At 35.3% G+C, this 20,757-nt stretch overlaps 1 pseudogene; it reads left to right on the forward strand.

The window, feature by feature from the left end:
* LOC127978876 (trafficking protein particle complex subunit 9-like) overlaps positions 1-20,454 on the forward strand; it is a 41,119-nt pseudogene extending 20,665 nt beyond the window's left edge.
* The last annotated feature ends 303 nt before the right edge of the window (positions 20,455-20,757 follow it).

Here is a 20,757-nt window from a genome sequence, read left to right on the forward strand (position 1 = left end):
GTATCTTATGGTTTTAATATTGTAGTTTTACTTTCAAGGGATTTATAATTAATCACATATTAATAAGAACATGCTTTAGAACATCACTTTCAAGTTCATAAATCGTACATCACTATCACAGCGTTGGCTTCTCAGAAGTTTCCCCTGTTCTTTTGAATTGCAGTAAGCATCCCACTTTTGACATGACTGATGTTTGATTGAGGAGAGCTGCTCAGTCCAGCTGAATTACAACTGTGTGCAATCTGAGAGACGAGGGGAGGAGCGACAGTTTCAGGGAATCAGATGCAATACACAACTACTGTATAACGACTAATGATTTCCCGTTAGCAGCGGTTGTTAGAAACGCCCTCAACACAAAGACACTGTACAGAACAGAGGTGTCTGAATCAAACACATCTGCTGGACATTGATCAGTGTTGAGCCGGACTCTTGATGGGGTAACAGAGCAGGAGTTTCAGAGAGTTACTTTTGAGCAGATGAGGGGTGCCGTCTTCGTCAGTCCTGACAGAATGATAGTAGAAGAAAAGATGGGGATGTTTTATTCAAGGCAGAGCTTTGTGGTGAACAATTGCCCTGCCTACAGATAACAGGTGGATGCTTGTGTTATGAAGTAATTAATGCAGACCGAGAGAAAGAGGTGGAGAAACATATTTGCAGATGTGGCAGATACATGCTTCAAGAGAAAGCGATGAGGTTATAGAGAAGTTTGTTTTTTTCCTTTGTAAAGATTTTTTTTTTTTATTATGTTATTTAATTGTATTGAATTGTGGTTTAATATATATATATATATATATATATATATATATATATATATATATATATATATATATATATATATATATATATATATATATATATATATATATATATATATATATATATATAATAGTTTTAGATTTTTTGGTTTTAGCCACTTTATGACAAAATCTTTTATTTTCCATGCTATTTCTGAATTGTTACTGGCACTTTTCATAAAGATGATATAAAATAGGGGCAGAAGAGACCAAAATTCAATATTATATTAGCTGTTGCATTATGCACTAGAGACAAGCTAGTATGGAACTGGATTGTAGATATTAATTTTAATATTAACTTTAGAAAAAGTTTCAATTTATTCATGTTTTTATTTATTTCAATGAACACTAGTATTCAACAGTTTGGGGTCATTGCAATTAAAAAAAATATATACATAACACTTTTATTCAATGTGAATGCAATGCATTGTTTATAAATAACACTGTAGCAATTTCTAATGTTACAAAATCTCTATTTCAAATAAATGTTGTTCATTGAAACTTTCTATTCATCAATCCTGATAAAAAATAAAATAAATTAGCAAATTTTCCCCCCAAATTTAAAGCCACACGGCTGTTTTCAACATGGGTAATATATATATATATATATATATATATATATATATATATATATATATATATATATATATATATATATATATATATATAATGGTTTTGAAGCAGCAAGTCAGGATATTAATTATGCTGAAAATCCAGCTTTGCATCTCATGAATAAATTACATTTAAAAATATATTAAAACATAAAACAGTTATTTTAAGTTGTAATAATACTCTATAATATTACTGTTTTACTGTGAATTTGATGGATGGACACAGCCTTGGTGAACAAAAGAGACTTATTTTGAGACAAAAACATAAATCATATTGACAATAGAAAATATTAGATTTTTGCTTCTAATTATTTTAAAAATGTGTTTGTTTGTTTTTCTTGAAAATTAGCTAAGGTTCAGATAAATAAAGAACCAAAAGTTGGTCAAGCAGATCCGATTACGAATTGGTTTCTTAATAAAGCTCTCTGTTACTGTGAATGCAACACTAGTGTAAGGTGTTCTAAAGAAAAGTGTTTGTTTTCCTAGTCTGTAATTGACTTCTCTGCGAATGTAACCAAGTAAGTGCAGGGTACAAGAAAGTGGATAAAAACAAGTCCTGCCCTTCATTATTACTCCCCTCTTGAATATTTGTTTTCAGTTGTTAAATATGTGACATTACTCAAGTTAAATGTGTTGCAGATGCAGTTTCGTGTTGTTTTTAAGTACCTCACTAAACAACATTTCCCCAGAGTTTAGGAGTTTATTGTCAGGAAATGGATAGAAATGATGGGTAAAAGACTGAAAGAGCAGCAGAGCAGACCGAGAGAGACGCAGAGGAAAAGAAAGTGATGTTGTCGGCTAATTAGTGTTTTGTCAAGTTTCATTTGCCAGAGCTCACATGTCAGCAGGCCTGTGTTGTCTGCACGGAGCAGTGTGAAAGAAGCTATTTGAGGTATGTGTTCGTTCGGCTGCTATTTTTGACGACATTTGTCAAGAAATGCCAAATAAAGAGCTTCATTTAGAGAGCTGGCGAAGGCACTTGAGAAATTCTCACCGGATGAAAGGTGTAAATTGCAACACAGAGATTCATTTTCAGTTCTACTCCGATGTCTGTGGTGTTAATTTAGTTTTATTTAGAAGTTAGTAGCACATTTTGTGAATGGATGCGTCTAAATGACCTGCAGGAAACTCTCTGTGTTAAATAGACACATTGATTCTGTAAATGTGAGTTAAATTAATTGTCCAACTCTAATCTAAATACAGTCCAACCATAAGGCATGGAGATTTTCATTTCATTTTTTTTATTATTATTATTTATACGTTTGCAAAATACATATCTCACAGAAATATTGCCTGGTCACATTTCACTTCAAAATAAAAAGGAAGATGAGAAAATTATATTTTGCATAAAACAATTTGATTCTTCTTTTATTTTTGTAATAATATGAATTAATTGTAATATTTTATTATATAATTTTTTTTTGTTTAAAACAAAATACAAAAATACTGTAATACAGTCATTTTTAAAACATAATTGTGTGTACTAATGTACTACAATTTGGTTTAAAATCAAGAGAAAGCTATATTTAATAAAGTATGATTCATATGATTGTAATTACAAAGCAAGCTTGTATTTTATTAGAAAAATACAAATATAGAAATGTATAGATATAAATCATATTAAAATAACATTTTGGGGTCTAATGTTATCCAGGCATGTTCTGCGACGTTCAGTCATATGCAGTGAGGTACATTGATTTAAAGTTTTCATGAATCAAAGTTATTTCAGACCTTTTAAACTGGATAAAAAGCGTGGCCCCTCTGGTCTCCGTGGCCCTGAGCTAATCTCACTCTCATACAGCTTTAGACAAACATACTCACAACCTTTACATTTGGGCTGTGCGATATATCATTCCAGCATCGATATCACGATTATTGCAATGTTAAGTATACAGATAGTTATATTTATAGCATACTGATTGTTTTCTTTGCTTACACACAGACACCGTGTGTACAGCGGATGCGACTGTGGTCATGTCGCGTCGCCCTGCGCAGACTTTGTTAGTACATCATCAAGAGAACCAAGCATCAGTTTACCGTTGGGGATTTGACGCGTCCATCTGTTTGTGCCTGAAATGACACATGCGCAAAATTGTCAAAATGCAAGTATCATTGTAAACACAGTTGCTTAAGATTTAGGTGAAGGTAAACAATTGAGAGAAAATCAATGTGTAAAGAATGCAAATATTGCATATAGTATGTTCACGTTGCTTTCTGTGTAATGGATCTTAAACCAACAAAACAGAGAAAAATCACTTTTGTAGCTTTAACTCTGATTTACTATATTTAATTTATACAGTGAAAACTATGCAGTGTTATTTCACGTTTGATTATTCAATTTCTGTACTTGAACACTGTTAGATGTAGCCAGAAAAAATATAAAGCATAATTTCATTTGGATCTTTTTTTCTATTATATTTATCTTGTAACTTGTTTATCTTCTATGATAATTTACTCACCTACAAAATCATTACATTAATAAATATATATATATATATATATATATATGTATATATATATATATATATATATATATATATATATATATATATATATATATATATATATATATTATTATTATTTTTATTTTTTTCATTTTTTTTTCATGTTGCAATATATATAGCAGAAAAACGAAATATCGCAATGTGAGTTTTTTTTTCAATATCGTGCAGCCCTAATTTACAGCCCCCACAAGCTACACACTCACTAGGTCTCTCTCATGGCCAACATACACACACACACACGCCCACCTCACAAAACAACCTCTTTCTCACTTTCAGGCTCTTGCTAAAAGCACCTTTGTCCCTGAAATATTAAGCGCGGCTCTGGGGAGATTGGGAGAGGGAGAGACGTTTTTGACAGAAACACAGACAAGCAATTTGAAATGGAGTTTAGGATGATGTACCTGGTGAACGCATTCAGAATATTGAGCGCTCTTTGCTAAGCCAGGCATAAATATAAATATGTACTAAAAACATTTATTAGTTGTAAGCAATGCCCAGTTACCACCCAAAACACACTAGCAACAGACTAGCAATGCACTGAAATTCACTACATTTTAGTGTAGCGACATGCTTAAAAGCACTCGGAACTAGCAGCTGCACTGAAATACTTCTTTTTTTTTGTTTTGTTACTCTAATCAGTGTTATTTTAGTATTTGAATATTTTATATAATTTATTAATATTTAAAATGTTTTTTTATTGATATTTTTACTTTCATTTAAATATGTTTTGTGATTTTTCTGAACTTTTGTCATTGTTATTATCATTTTAAAATATCTATATGTAGATTTATTTTATTTTAATTAGTACTTAAACGTGTTGCCTTGACTGACTGTTTAATGTTTTTATTTAATAACTTGTATTTACATTTTCTGCTTTATTTCAGATTTTTTATTTTATTTTTATTTTATTTTGCTTGGTTTTTCATCTTTAGTTTCGTTTTTTTTGAAACTTTATTTAGTTTTTTTTTATTTTTATAACCACCAATTTAATGCAATCAGAGTTTGTTTTCATGATATTTTAAGAGGTACATCTAATGGTGTATATGCATATGATTGTATGCTTGTCATTTCTATTTGGCTGTGTTCTGTCATCTAAAGTCTTTCCCTCAGGCGTTGAACCCTTTCATTTGATACTTGACTCGAAAATGTGCGGTACATCAAGTCAGTGACCCACGTGTCGTCCCACTTGTCGCTGTGCAAAGTCAGTAATTGTACCCTGATTAGACGGCATGCAATTACATGCAGTTTGAATATGATGCCTTTTGTGAACGAAGACTAAAGAGACGCAAACCCTCATCTGAACATTTCATGAATTGTTTAGCGAGTCACTTTTCCCTCACTGGCCCTTTCCTCACATTCCTGGGTGTTGATGGTTTCCATAGCAACAACCCTTCCCTCTCTCAGCTGAAATATGCGAGGGTGTTCTGCGGACCTTTGTGATGGACTATGGTAACGTCCAATCTAGTGCTCCGTCCTCACTGAACTGCTGTAAACGGCAGTTTTCTGAGTCGGTTGTCAGTTTTCCGTCTCCTCCCAGCTTTAGTGGATCTCAATTTACAACACTTTTTTTTGTTGCCTGCATTTCTTCCTCCAATTGAGAAGCATTTGTCAGCATGTTGCGTGTTTGCTGGGTTTAAGTGCTCATCTGCAGTGGGTAATTTCATCGCAGTGGACTTCAGCGCCCTGCTTATGCATTATTCATAATTTATGTGACAGTCATCTTTGCTTATATCCCGTCAGCAGTCCTCACGTCAACCTGGCCGCTCGAGTTCATCTCTGCTGACAGCTGCAGGCTTTTTACCTCAGTCATGTTTTTAGACTTTTTGTTGAGTCTGTGACATTTTCGCATTACACATTTTATCTTTCTTTTTTCTGTCCTGACCCATCAAAAACACTTTAGTAAAAATGTTCCCCAAGGAAGAAATAGTGGTTTGTTTCAGAATGCAAAATCACGGCATTCTAAAGGGTTTACTTTTTATACAGTATAAACTGTGAGTAAATATTATGTATTTTTGATCTGTATTTATGTATTTATTTGTGTATTGTTTTTAGTTAATTATTTTCATAAAATCTGTAGTGTGTGTTTGTATGTATGTGTATATATGGCAGATGCCACCCTAAAAGAAAGCCTTGCCACCCAGCAACAAATTAAAGGTTATGGCCAATTTGAAAATTTACGAGCGCAACTCTTTCGTGATTCGTGATCCCGCTCCGAACTCCCGAACTGATTCAAATGATTTGCGATCCCCAAACTGACTCAAATGATTCGCGAACCCGCTTTGAACTTTCGAATTGATTCAATTGATCCGCGAAGCCGCTCCGAACTCTCGAACTGATTCAAATGATTCGCGATCCCCATAACTGACTCAAATGATTCGCGAACCCGCTTTGAACTTTCGAATTGATTCAAATGATCCGCGAAGCCGCTCCGAACTCTCGAACTGACTCAAATGATTCGCGATCCTGCTACGAACTCCCGAACTGATTCAAACTGATTCGCGATCCCCAAACTGACTCAAATGATTCGCGAACCCGCTTTGAACTCCCGAACTGACTCAAATGATTCCCGAACCCGCTCCGAACTCACGAACTGACTCAAATGATTCGCGAACCTGCTTTGAACTCCTGAACTGACTCAAATGATTTGCGATCCCGCTCCGAATTCCCAAACTGACTCAAATGATTCGCGATCCCCATAACTGACTCAAATTATTCGCGATTCCGCTAAGAACTTCCGTACTGATTCAAATGATTCCCTATCCCCAAACTGAGCCAAATGATTCGCGATTCCGCTTTGAACCCCCGAACTGACTCAAATGATTCACGAAACCGCTCCGAGCTCCCGAACTGATTCAAATGATTTGCGATCCCCAAACTCTAATAATTTACAAAGTATAAATGTACTGTAATATTTTTTGTTGTTGCTGTTGTTGTTGTTGGTGCTATAAAAACAGACTTAAGCCATCAATAGCCTTTAAAATGGCTTAAAATGCATTATATAAAAAAATAATGAGGCAATAATGATTGGTTAATAATAACACTGTTAAAATACATAATGTAGGCAAATACAAAATAAACAATTTATGTACATGTTATTACAAATGCCATGTGATTGCTGCTGTTACACTTACAGTACGATCAAATCGTTGTTTAGGCTACTTCCTAACTGACCAAACATTTCATTAAAATATTCACTTAATCTTTCGTTTTTGGCCACCTTTTTGCTATAGATGACACAGTCTTTATATTTCTTCAACAAAAAACGTGCATATCACAACCCTTACAAAAATAAATCATGGTTTTATCATAGTAAAACTGCTTAGTTTCCTTTTGCATGATTTCTGAATGCTTGAGACTATAAAATGAATAAGAGTAATAATGAAGTTAAAGCCACAGGTAAATGTCGAGAGCTACAATTGTGATTTGTAAATAATAGAATTTATTAATTTAGTTTTTTATTTGATTAAAGTAATTTTTCACCCCATAGTAGTTTTTTTCCATCATCATATTTGAGGAAGGGGGGCACAACAATACAATCCTGCTTAGGGCACCCATTTGGCCAGCAGAGGCCCTGAAGGTGTTGTTATACACATCTCTGGGAATGTGTGCACTACTACACACACACACACACACACACACACTGAAGCACGCGTGGTGTTTTCAGCTCTTCACTATATTGATGCATGATGTATGCTACACATGTGCACGTCAGTGCGCTATGAGAGGATTTCACCATTTCATTTGATAAAACTATCGTCATTCATTCTTATCATATACACAGACTGACAGAAACGGCAATGTCTTTATGCCAACCTGTCAAAATAAAATTTCTGTATAATATGAAGAAATTCAAACAGAAATATAGTACTATTGCAGAGTAGAGTATGCTATACTTCAAGAAGGCCTATTAACTAATAATAATAGTTAACTAAAAAAACACAGAAACTCTGTCTCACCAAAGTAAAAGTTTGGTCTAACTCAAAGAAATTATGTAAGAAATTGCATAGTAAAATATACTTAAAAAAAGATATGCTAAAACATTATTTTAAAGGAATATCACATAAGTTTTCATAAATGTTTTAATTTAAACTTGTCAAAACAATAACACCATATTTTTCAAAAACAATTTCTAAAAGTACAATTGTATTTGTGCCTATAATGTTTATTTATTTATTATTATTGTCAGCTAATAAAACCTATGCTTCAGAGACCATTTTCATATAACATCTAAGGCTAAATGTAGCTCTTGACTGGTTGAGTTAGATGGTGATTAACACTGAACAGTAGAAAATCAGTCTCCCCATCTGTAAAAGTCTTGTGTTTCTTATAATAAATTGACATATTGACAACACTGAACCTTTTATAATGCTCTTAATTACATGTTGATGCATACTGTATGCATTAGTGAGTGTGGTGGTGCTTATGGGGTATGGTCACTTATTCCTTATATGTTAATGTTTGTTATAACTGTTTCAAATGCAAGACATTGATTGCATGAGATTAAGTTTGTAAATGATAGCCTGTGTCCTTTTGTAGTCCACATATATTTATCATCAAACTGTGATAACTGTGACTAAATTCAGTATATATACGTCTGCCATATGTTGCCACCCCTCAATAATTCCTGCCCATATATATTAGTGGTGGGCCGTTATCGGCGTTAACGTGCTGCGTTATTCAGACACCAGATATAATTTTTGATATATATAGCAAAACTGTAATAATGTGAGAAATTGAAAGTTGAAGGTGTCTGAATAAATGTAGGTTTGATTGTATATTTATTTTTTACATTGAAGACTATCCAGTGCTATTTTACATTTAATTATTTGGTTTCTGTACCTTGACACCTACAAACTTGAAAAAAACTTAAACATTGGTGTGAAACAGGCGTAAGGTTGTTTGCACCTTGTGCAATGTGGAATTAGTTTACAGCTTTTTCAAGCACTTTGTGATGCATTTTGGAAACAGGAGATGAGCCCCTTTTCTAATGCAACACCTAGCTTGATAAACCCCTTCTCAAAGACTTACTGTTTGTCCATTTTATTTGGGTAACACACATATTCTGAATGCCTTCGGCTGAATTCGAATGAGCCATTTTAATCTAGATTAATTTGAAGATCACAGTGAGATTAATCTAGATTAAAAAAAAATTAATCTATGCCCACCTCTAATATATATACATATATATATATATATATATATATATATATATATATATATATATATATATATATATATGTGTATATGTGTGTGTGTGTGTATGTGTGTGTGTGTACAGTATGTTTCCATGTATACACTCACCTAAAGGATTGTTAGGAACACCATACTAATACTGTGTTTGACCCCCTTTCGCCTTCAGAACTGCCTTAATTCTGCGTGGCATTGATTCAACAAGGTGCTGAAAGCATTCTTTAGAAATGTTGGCCCATATTGATAGGATAGCATCTTGTAGTTGATGTTATTCACATGCAATTTTTTTATCGTGCCTTTGTTTGTTGATCACAAAGTACAAATTAGATGAGGAAAACTAGGAAAAAAAAATTCTGAAAAAAGGGAGACTAGTGTTTGTCGACCTAATATAATAATATATAATAATGTCGACCTAATAGAAGTCGTGGCCTAATGGTTAGAGGGTAGGACTCCCAATCGAAGGGTTGTGGGTTCTAGTCTCGGGCCGGACGGAATTGTGGGTGGGGGGAGTGCATGTACAGTTCTCTCTCCACATTCAATACCACGACTTAGGTGCCCTTGAGCAAGGCATCGAACCCCCAACTGCTCCCCGGGCGCCGCAGCATAAATGGCTGCCCACTGCTCCGGGTGTGTGCTCACAGTGTGTGTGTGTGTGTGTGTGTTCACTGCTCTGTGTGTGTGCACTTCGGATGGGTTAAATGCAGAGCACAAATTCTGAGTGTGGGTCACCATACTTGGCTAAATGTCACTTCACTTATATGTTCCAGATGTTCCTCTGAATTTGAATGAATCTTGATTAGGTCTGTTTTTAAGAAGTTTATTTGCATCAGTGAGACAAAGATCATCTGTGAGATTTAGTTTCCTTTGTTCGATAAGATTTGGCAAACATCCGTGTGAGGTATTTCCTGCTAAATCAATCACTTCATAGAAAAGACACCATTTGATTAGCAGTGACGTCGTACCAGAAAAATCTCAATGAGCGATTAACATTTTTTCACCCTGTTAATTGGGGTCACACGCAAAGGCCACATCAGAAACTGTGAATACCTTATGTGTTGGGTTCCTTTTGTTGCAATGTTTCTGATTAATGTTGAGAACCGAGGAAGGAAGGGCTATTGAAATCATATGATATAACATTTTAAAATAATTTAAAAACTGTGCCCAGATTCATGGTGGAGTTAGAAATATGATTCATGCATACTGTTTTGTATTTTTTTCCCTTTTATTTTATAAAAAAAATACAAAACTAAACCAAATAGCTAGTTAACAGACAATTTTCTCCTTTTGATGGATTTAAATGAGGATATATATTTATTTTGAGTACCGTGGTTTGAGATTATAGCCAGATCCCTCATCATTTACTAAGAGAAATATTCTCACCTACCCACTTTCGCTCAATCTCACAGACACTTTAGTGTCCATTAGTAAGAATATGAATCACTTTGGCTCTGACTGGTCTGAGGGCTTTTTAATCTAATTTTCTTTCTACTCGTTTATCTTTTCAAGATAATCTTTTTAACCAAGAAGCACTGATAGAAACCTTCGTTTTCTGCAGTGGCCTGCCAATATCGCATCTTAAAAAGGCTGAATTTTTTCTTTTACACTTCAAGTATGTAAAATAGAGAAAATGAGATCATAAGGCACGATGAATTGAAAGCAGAGGTTTCTTTGCGGTCTTTTTATGATTTGGTTTCTAGGTTTCTGTAAATAGTCAAGTCGAATTGAGAGTTCTCCGAGTAGATGGACTCGAAGTGTTTGGTTTTGGTTTTCCCTGTTGTTGTTTTTTAAAATTAATGTTATATAACTCAATTGTAGGCAGATATCGGGTATCCTGTCCAACTGTAATCCAGAGATGCACACAGGTCTCTTTCAGAGCTGTCAAATGAACAATGCACACAGAGAGAACATCTATTAAATAGTTGTTTTCAGATCTGAACTGTGTGGTTTGCATCTATGTAAGAACTAAAGACTCTGTTGCAGTGGGCAGTTTAAAGTGTAAAAAAACCTCCCTGCATTCTGACTTTGTTACATATCCATTTTATGAGTTTCTTGCATTTAATGGCATTAACATCATTTCTTGCATCACACTTGTTCTTTAGATGAACTGACCTCCTCTAACCTCTTCGATGCCCTAAAATTACAAAGGATTAGAATTATTTTTTTTGTAGTCTGGTCTTGGAGCCAGATGGGTTTTTGGTCTATTATTCCCTCAACATGAGAGTTGTGAAGGATGTCTATTATACCTCTTCTCGTCCTCTCATCCTTCTCCTTCTTACCATCTCAGACGGCACTTCACCGTGGGCCAGCTGCACCCCTGTGTGAGGAATGAGAAATATCGATGGGACTGATCTTTCTTGGGGTCATGTTAAATCATTAATAGCAGCTCTAAGTTAGTTCCACCTTTCCGTCTGCCACAGGGTCGGCAGTCTGCCAGCAACTATTTTATGAAGCTTTCAATTCCCATCTGCTCAGGGTTCAAATATTCCTTTTGTTTGTAGAACAACTAAGCTAATAACAATGGTAGTAGAAGTAGTAAAAATAATATTAATAATATTTTAATATAACATTTTGTTTTGTTATTTGTGATTTGTTATTTATTATATATACAAATATTAATACATCGTGTTTTTTATTTTAATTTATATTTATAAAGCCTTTTTGATTTTTATCACAACATTGTATTTTAGATATAACATATCAATAATAATAATAATAATAAATATAGAGATAACAATAATATAAAATTATTTTATATTATTAATGTAATTATGTTATTAATAAACAATGTTATAAATCATTATAGTTTTATTATTTAAAATGTATATTTTTATATATTATTAATTTTTTTAATAATAATAATAAATTATAATATTTAGTGTTATTATTATTGTTCATGTTAATACAGATATGTATTTAATGTTATGTAATTAATGATATGTATGTATATATATATATATATATATATATATATATATATATATATATATATATATATATATATATATATATGTATATATATATATATATATGTATATATATATATATATATATGTATTAGGGGTGTAACGGTTCACAAAATTCACGGTTCGGTTCGATACGATACACTGATGTCACGGTTCGGTTCGGTTCGGTTCGATACGTTTTAGATACAGCAAAATGTAAAAACATCTCAACTTTTCAGAATGCCGCAAGCGCACCGCGGGTCATGTGACAAGAACTAACCAATCAGCTTCATCCTTTCCCGTAACAACGTTGAGAGCTCAGCCAAGATGAAGGATCAGCTGATCATAGTTGTATATGGATTGCAATTTTGAAATAAATTTAGTAGCGTCGCAAATCCATTTATCCTTCGCTGAAATTTCCGCGTCTCATGGAGAGAGCACGTCATTGTTGCTTAGCAAAGACAGACGCCTCATGAGCGCTTCTGCCCAAGCGCTTTGGAAAGGAGGAGAAAGACGCGCTTAGCGTTTTCCATGCGTTTTTAGGCACGATATGTGAACGGCCCCTAAGGCGCTCGCTCACTCAGCACGCGCTGAAGGCTCGTTGCAAAATGTCGAATGCCTTTAACAGACCAGAAATATAAGATCCTAAAATAACCAACAGGTCTGGTGTTTGGGTTGGATTCCCTGTAAGCTATAGTTTCTAAATGCTGCAGGGATAGTTTGCTGCGTGCATGTGTCTCCTTTTTTTCGTCTTTTCCCAGATAGTACTGACGCATATATCCCAGATATTCCCGCTGGTGTTTTTTTTTTTTTTTTTTTTATTCCCGCTGGTGTACCCTGTCATGTTGCAGATGCGACATACCATTGTTTTTTTATCCACCACTCTCTTGCCATCACCATTATAGCTTAAAGGGAATCCAAAGTGCACCCAAACACCAGACCTGTTGGTTATTGGAGGATCTTCTCATTTCTAGTCTGTTAAACGCATTGGCTATTTTGCAACGAGCCTTCAGCGCGTACTGAGTGAGCGAGCGCCTGCTGAGTAGCCTAACATAAACATATAAGATGGTGTTTTTTTCTTCTTCGGGAGTGTCAGGGGCGTTGCCTGTTACGTTGTTTGGGTTATTGGGCTACCTTGTTGAACGCATATCATTATATTTCTCTCTCTCTTTTTTTTTTTTTTTCAAATATAATTAATTACTCCAACGAACCGTTCGGTATACATAATGCGTACCGCGTACCGAACCGAAAGCGTCGTACCGAACGGTTCAATACGAATACGCGTATCGTTACACCCCTAATATGTATATATACTTTAAAAATGACATTATTTTCCATTACACATTAAATATTAAACATCCATTATACATACATTAAACATCCATTATATTTGTCCTTAAAATGTTATAAATTATTAAATAGTAGTATTGTTTAATAATAATAATAATAATAATAATAATAATTATTATTATTATTTATGATTTATATTTTTATATTGTATATTTATGCTTTTTAATTTAAATAATAATGCTAATAATAAAACAATAGTAATAACTAAAGTAATATGTAATAATTTGTATTATAAGAATAATATTATATGTATTAGTATTATAAAAAAATCTGTCCGTCCATTGTATTTGTTTTGTCTGTAATGTGTTGCGTGGCTGTTGCTCAGTGCAGCAGGATTCTCTCCGAGTGTTTGGATCTGTTTGTGACTGCAGCGGGATCATTGGTTTTATCGGAAAGGCTGTGAGGTGTGAATTGATGGCAGAGTAAAGCTGTAAACTTTTTTTATAGATAGAGTAGTAAGTCACATTTATGACACTCACCTGTGAAAACAGAGCTTAAAATAGACCAGTCGTGGGCTATGCACGTCTCCCCGCATGATGAACGGATGCTCCGATTATTTGCCTTGTTCAATTTCTATCTCGCTCCAGGCTAGAGACCTGTGAGCGAGGATTGTGGGTAATTTCACCCCTTGGGGCTCTCAGTGCACTTTGGATGCATTGATGATCTGCTGATTTATGAGGTGTGGTGTTGGCTCTTAAAAACAGTGATGTTCCAGAAGAATACTAGTCTTAAAAGCTCATCCAATCAGATTTTAGCTCCATATCCATTTTATAAATACTTTTTGTGTACAATGGTTTGCAAGAATTTTAAGTTAAGGTGTTATTTATAAAATATGTATAACAATGCTAATAAATAATAATATAATAGTAATGTTTGTTTTACATTTAAAATATTATATATATAATATATAGTTATATTTTATATATCTCATTTTAATTATATATATATATATATATATAATTAAAATGAGATATATAAAATATAACTATGAATAATATACTACAAACTAATAATACTAGCATTATTAATAATAACAACAAACCCTAACCCTATATAAAATAACATTTTAGGGTTATCTATATCTATATAATTAATCTCTATATAAATTTATTTATATATAATATTATTTGTTATTATTATTTATATTTATTTATTTGTAATTTTAACTTTTTTTTTTTTGATAATTTCAGTATGTGTTTCAGTCACAGTAATAACAATACACATTCTCTTCCTCTCTTCACAGAGTCTAGAAAACTACACGTCAAAGTGTCCGGCAGGAATGGAGGTGATCAGCCTCTCTAATGGACTCAAACTTCCTCCTGTTCCCTTCACCAAACTGCCCATCGTCAGGTGAGAGAGCTTGTAACAAACATAGTCACACTTGCATTTTTCTAGTCCTACTCTGATCTAAACAGGCTGAATTTTGCTTCTGCCTCTTTAAATATTTCATATGTGAATGAGATGATTTGCATATGTGGGAGCTCATATGTTAATGAGCTCATGGTTGTGGTTTATGCAGCTTAGCTTCAGTAAATGCTTTTGATTGTTATTGTACATCAAACATTCTTCTGACTATTTATGATGAAATATTTCTGTTTTCTATGAAAGCATAATGTTGTATTGTTTATTTGAACACATTTATCTCAATGTCCACTTAGAGGCTTTTGATGGTGTATTTCCACAGCTCAGACTCATCTGAACTCTAACTTTGGTTTAAAACATTTTTGAAGTTTGTTGGCCTATGAGCCATAAGAAAGCTGTATGAAAATTAAATATGCAGCTTTCATTTGTTTTATTCTCCCCAAATTAAACATTTGAATGGGAAGCGCAAACTTCACATATCCTTTCATCTGTCCCAAGGAAGTTGCTGATGTTCTTTGTGCGTAGGAAAGAAAGGCCTATAAATGTGTTTAACAGATGTATTTCATAATCCCACCAGTGGCTAAAGCTCAACATGTTCACTTGATTGAAGTCTCCATTTCTCAAAGCGCTCATCTCCGAAGAGCTTGTTTTTTTTTTTTTTGGAGTTTTTCAAATGCCTTAATTTATCCTTAAAGGGATATTTAATTATAAAACTTCAGACAAGGAGTTTTTCTCCTGATAGTTAGCTCCCTCTTCACATGTCATTAACATGCAGTATCTCACTCGCTGCTTGCTGCCAGAGTTTACACAGAGGGCGAATTTTAAGATTTAAAAAAAAAAAAGTTCCATAATTAAATCTTGTCGTTGTAGTAAACAACGTTAAAATCTTATAGGAAAGAGTACATGTCAGTGTTAAACTGCCCTGATTGCTGTTCGGAGATGTTGTTGCTCTGGCAACAGTGTTATGAGAAATTTAAGCTCTAAAGTCGAGAGGTTCGTTGTTCAGAATCAAGTGAAAGTTCAGAGTGATTCTTGTGTCCTTTTCTATGAATATCTGAGAACAGGAAGGGTAGAAACAGAACTGTGGAGTGTTGAAAGCTGGTCAACACTTGAGAGCTTGATTTAGTAACTCAGTAAGAACACAGACAGACTTATGCCAGTCTTTTTTTCCTTTTTTTTTAACATTTGTGCATTGCTCAAATTCACTACCCTTTCGTTATGTTCTTGGATGAAAACTTAAAAAAATTAAACTGCTGTAAAAATGTATCAGATTCATATTTTTTTCTTTTTTTTCAGATTTTGCATGAATCTGTTAATCTACTTCAGTTCTGATCAAAACTACCAATTTTTTTTTTTTTTTTAATCCAAGATTTTAACTTTTTAATTGCCAAGTTCATAAATGATGTCACTGATTTGGGGGGACAACACACAAAATTACTTATTTTCAATATAAAAATAATTGTGGCTGGATTTTTTCTTTTACTTTTTATAACAGTCTTGGGCATGTCAAAGAATAGTAGCAACATTGGCTTTGATGCATTTTTAGTTTTTGTGCAGCATTAGATTAAATTTAAAGGGGGGGTGAAATGCTATTTCATGCATACTGAGTTTTTTACACTGTTAAAGAGTTGGATTCCCATGCTAAACATGGACAAAGTTTCAAAAATTAAGTTGTACGTTTGAAGGAGTATTTTTGTTCCAAAAAAACCTCTTCCGGTTTGTCAAAAGTTTCGGAAAGTTTTTTCGAGTATGGCTCTGTGTGACGTTAGTTGGAGCGGAATTTCCTTATATGGGTCCTAAGTGCGCGCTCTTCTGCCGGAAGAGCGCGCGCTCCAGTATAGCAGAGCACTGAGAGGCTGAGCACAGCCTGATCAGAGCGAGAGCGTCGCGAAAAGTCACAAAAGAAGTGTGTTGTTGGTTGCCAGGGCAAGACAACCCTGCACAGATTACCAAAAGAGAAACAGCATTAAGGGAGCAGTGGATGGAGTTTATTTTTACAGAGCATCAACGGAGTTGTGCAAGTGTTTTTGTTTGTTCCTGCATTTCGGATTGCACATCGCTTATTTCTTAAGGATAATGCAGTCCCAACGGAAAAGGGTCACGATTGTGTGTTGGAACCACATGCGGTGAGTAAAACTGCTTCAAATATCTCTGTGTTGTTAACTTAGCTATCAGCGCATAAGCACATCAAGTAAACAACATGCGATGTTGTCATCAAACTGCACTTTCCACATGTACAGCTTAAAAAATATAAATATATAAATATAAAGACTTTTTGGAGTTATGAAGGATGCAGTACTACTCTATAGGTACTCAAGATTAACAGGATATTGAGTGAAAACGAGCATTTCACCCCCCCTTTAAACAATTCAAAAAATGTAAACATATACACACACAATCTAATATGCTGTTATACTCCACATACAAGCCAGAAACCAAGCCTTTTTTTGCACAGGCCTATCTAAATGGTTAATGGTCCCACCTAGTGATTAACTGTAAAAATAACAAATTTTACCTCTTCCCAAAAGGGAAAACCACAAACAATTAAGAATGCATTATTATATGGTTTCATGGCTTTGCAATCAAAACATTATGTGGAATGGAAGTCAACGGGGCAAAAACAGCCACCAACAACAAATGTGGGAGAACAAATTTAAATCTAATGCTGCACAAAAACTAACAATGCATCAAAGCCAATCTTGTTACTAATCTTTGACATACCCAAGACTGTGATAAAAGGAAAAAAATATATACAGTCCACAATCACTTTTTATATTGAAAATATGTAATTTTGTGTGCCCCCCCTCCCCCCATATCAGTGACATCATTTATGAACTTGTTAATTAAAGAGTTAAAATCTTGGATTTTTTTTTTAACATTTGGTCATTTTGATCAGGACTGAGGTTGAAAAAAAAAAGAAAATAAAATATTTATCTGATACATTTTTTACAGCAGTTTAATTTAGTGGATGTTTTCATCCATGAACATAATGAAAGGGTAGTGAATTTGCCAACAGTGTACCATTGAGTTTTTGAAAAACTCAAAGCATTTTCCCCAAAAATGGGTAAAAATAAGATTTGGCACCAAAAATCAATCCATTAGCTCAAACACAGAGAAAGTTGTGGTCAAAATAAGACTCAACTTTACCCCCTAGTGGACAAATGCGTCCCCAACAACGCATACGGGTTAAATCACAGTCTAGGTTTCTAATATTCACTGTTTCTTGCTTCTTATATATAGCTTCTGTTATATAAAGCAAATGATGGGGTGAAGTAGTTGGTTGTTAGGTTGGTTGTTAGGTGGTTGCTAGGATGTTGTGGGTGGTTGCTGGGTTTTAGTTGATAGTGTTTTGGGTGGTGTTGAGGTTGTTACTGGAGATTTGGTGTTGTTTTCTAGGATCTGAGGTTATTGCTAGGATGACTGCGTTGTTGGAGTGGTTGCAAGGTGGTTGCGTTGTTGGAGTGGTTGCAAGGTGGTTGCGTTGTTGGAGTGGTTGCAAGGTGGTTGCGTTGTTGGAGTGGTTGCAAGGTGGTTGCGTTGCTGGAGTGGTTGCAAGGTGGTTGCGTTGTTGGAGTGTTTGTAAGGTGGTTGCGTAGTTGGAGTGATTGTAAGGTGGTTGCGTTGCTGGAGTGGTTGCAAGGTGGTTGCGTTGTTGGAGTGTTTGCAAGGTGGTTGCGTTGTTGGAGTGTTTGCAAGGTGGTTGCGTAGTTGGAGTGGTTGTAAGGTGGTTGCGTTGTTGGAGTGGTTGCAAGGTGGTTGCGTTGTTGGAGTGGTTGCAAGGTGGTTGCGTTGTTGGAGTGGTTGTAAGGTGGTTGCGTTGCTGGAGTGGTTGCAAGGTGGTTGCGTTGTTGGAGTGGTTGCAAGGTGGTTGCGTTGTTGGAGTGGTTGCAAGGTGGTTGCGTTGTTGGAGTGGTTGCAAGGTGGTTGCGTTGTTGGAGTGGTTGCAAGGTGGTTGCGTTGCTGGAGTGGTTGCAAGGTGGTTGCGTTGTTGGAGTGTTTGTAAGGTGGTTGCGTAGTTGGAGTGGTTGTAAGGTGGTTGCGTTGCTGGAGTGGTTGCAAGGTGGTTGCGTTGTTGGAGTGTTTGCAAGGTGGTTGCGTTGTTGGAGTGGTTGCAAGGTGGTTGCGTTGTTGGAGTGGTTGCAAGGTGGTTGCGTTGTTGGAGTGGTTGCAAGGTGGTTGCGTTGTTGGAGTGGTTGCAAGGTGGTTGCGTTGTTGGAGTGTTTGCAAGGTGGTTGCGTTGTTGGAGTGGTTGCAAGGTGGTTGCGTTGTTGGAGTGGTTGCAAGGTGGTTGCGTTGCTGGAGTGGTTGTAAGGTGGTTGCGTTGCTGGAGTGGTTGCAAGGTGGTTGCGTTGCTGGAGTGGTTGCAAGGTGATTGCGTTGTTGGAGTGGTTGTAAGGTGGTTGCGTTGCTGGAGTGGTTGCAAGGTGGTTGCGTTGCTGGAGTGGTTGCAAGGTGATTGCGTTGTTGGAGTGGTTGCAAGGTGGTTGCGTTGCTGGAGTGGTTGCAAGGTGGTTGCGTTGCTGGAGTGGTTGCAAGGTGGTTGCGTTGCTGGAGTGGTTGCAAGGTGGTTGCGTTGTTGGAGTTGCTGTAAGATGGTTACGTCGTTGGAGTTGTTGTAAGGTGTTTGCGTTGTTAGAGTGGTTGTAAGGTGGTTGTCAGCATTTGTGGTGGTTGCTATGGTTTTGGAGTTGTTGCTGGAGGTTTAAATAAGGTCAAAACTCCCATATATCACAAAATTTTTATGCTCACATGAGGTGGTTTTCCAGGCAACTCGAAAAAGGAATGTATCAAAAAACATGTATCTTTTTTTCTTTTGCATTTACAGGTCATCTGAGTCACATGATTATTCTTTAATATACTATAACCTCCAAGAAACACCTCGTACACCTCATAAAGGCTTTTTTTCCTTTCCGATAATGCTTGAATATTTACACTACACACGTCTGGTGCTTTACGGCTCTGAAACAGCCACTGGCCACTCTAGTCAAAGCTGGTGTTTATATCAGCTGCGCCGCGGCACTTTTCCGAAGATTTCCAGAAGTGGCTCTCTGCACTGCTTCACTAAAGATACACATCTACTTCTTCGATTAAAAATAATGATTAGTTCGGTGGCTGTGATATACGTAAACCTACCAACATCCTTTGCCATGAATTATAATTAGACTTATTGGCAATTGTTTTTATTGACATTTATGAAATATCACAAACTTGTTGCACAAAACTGTAATGGAAACCTTGCTACTGAGAATAATTATTAATAATTTTACAAAATATTTTCATTTAAAATATTGTTCTTTTGAACTTTATTTTCGCCAAAGCATCCTAAAAGAAGTATATCATAGTTTTCACAAAAATATGAGGTATTTCAACTCTCAAAGTCAACACTGATATCAATAAATGTTTCTTGAGCAGCAAATCAGCATACTAGAATGATTTCTGAAGGATCATGTGACAGTGAAGAGAGCATAAGACACCTTTCAGGACCTTTCTGTTTACTTAATATGTGAAACTCTCTCAGTTTTTTGCTTATTTCTTTAGATCTGTGTCTCTGTTAAACCTTCCGGTGAGTCTTCGTCCTCATAAGGTGAAAGGCCTTCTGGGACAGGGCATGTCCAGCACCAGCCCATTCATCTACTCTCCAATTACAATGCACAGCAGAGGAGACGAGCGCTTGAAGAAGATCAGCGAGTCGTTCTCTTAAAATTCCTCTGTGTTAGTTATTGTTTTCTCTGAGACTTTAATCATATTGGTGTGATCTTTGAGTGTTGACCTCACACACTGTTTATGCAGGTTGGTATTGCTCTGATGGGCTTCGGTAGTGATCTTAATTACTGTTTAAAAGATTCTAAACTGAACACACATCATTGTGCTTCCACGTGGTCTGTTTGATTCATTATGACAGGCGCTGTCATTAAGTTGTCCCTTTTCCTGTTGGCAGTTGGAGGCGGCTGGAAGGAGTTGAAGTGTTTTCTGGATCTCTTAAGCAGAATCAAACGGCACAGGC

The sequence above is a fragment of the Carassius gibelio genome, chromosome B19 (genome assembly GCF_023724105.1).
Source record: "Carassius gibelio isolate Cgi1373 ecotype wild population from Czech Republic chromosome B19, carGib1.2-hapl.c, whole genome shotgun sequence".
Classification (NCBI taxonomy): domain Eukaryota; kingdom Metazoa; phylum Chordata; class Actinopteri; order Cypriniformes; family Cyprinidae; genus Carassius; species Carassius gibelio.